We start from the raw sequence: 818 nt of genomic DNA on the forward strand, positions 1-818 counted from the left end.
AAGTATGAGGTGGAGTACGAAAATGTTTAATACCATTTTCAAGACAAAACATCTCAAAATCACCTATAAATATTCTCCACCTCTATCTGAATTAAGTGACTTAATCACTTGCCCAGTCGACTTCTCAACTTCAAGTGGAAAGGCTTTAAAATTTTCTAGGGTTGTAGATTTATGCTTCATCAAATATACATATCCAAATCTAGAAAAGTCCTCAGTGAAAGTAATAAAATAGAAAAAGCCTCCTCTTGCATTGATATTCATAGGTCTACATACATTAGTATGTACCTTTTCTAAAACATGGGAGCATTTTTCACCTTTTGTGTAGGACATTTTAGTCATCTTTTTAGAAATGCAACTTTCACATGTTGGGAACTTTTCTAGATTTACTCTAGTTAATATATCATACTTGATCAATTTGGCAATTCTATCTACATTAATGTGCCATAGTCTCAAATGCCAAAGATAGGTAGCATTATCTTTCATAACAACATCCACATCACATATAACATTACCGCACATTTGCACTTGATACATATTGTTGTTTCTGAAATCATGCAAAACAACTTCACCTTCTTTATTCATTAGAAATCTTCAATTACCAAAATAAAAATCATATCCAAGTTTTTCTAACATTGAAACAGATAACAAATTTCTTCAAAGTCTAGGAGCATACAAACAGTCAACTAAATCAGAAATTGTTCTATCATTTAACTTTAATTGAAAAACTTCAACTCCTTCAATTTGCGTCTTGTCATCATTTCCCATGTAGATGAAACTGGTATTATCACTTATACTCAGTTGCTTAAACCTCTGCAAGG

This window comes from Macadamia integrifolia, chromosome 5 (assembly GCF_013358625.1).
Source record: "Macadamia integrifolia cultivar HAES 741 chromosome 5, SCU_Mint_v3, whole genome shotgun sequence".
Taxonomy (NCBI): Eukaryota; Viridiplantae; Streptophyta; class Magnoliopsida; order Proteales; family Proteaceae; genus Macadamia; species Macadamia integrifolia.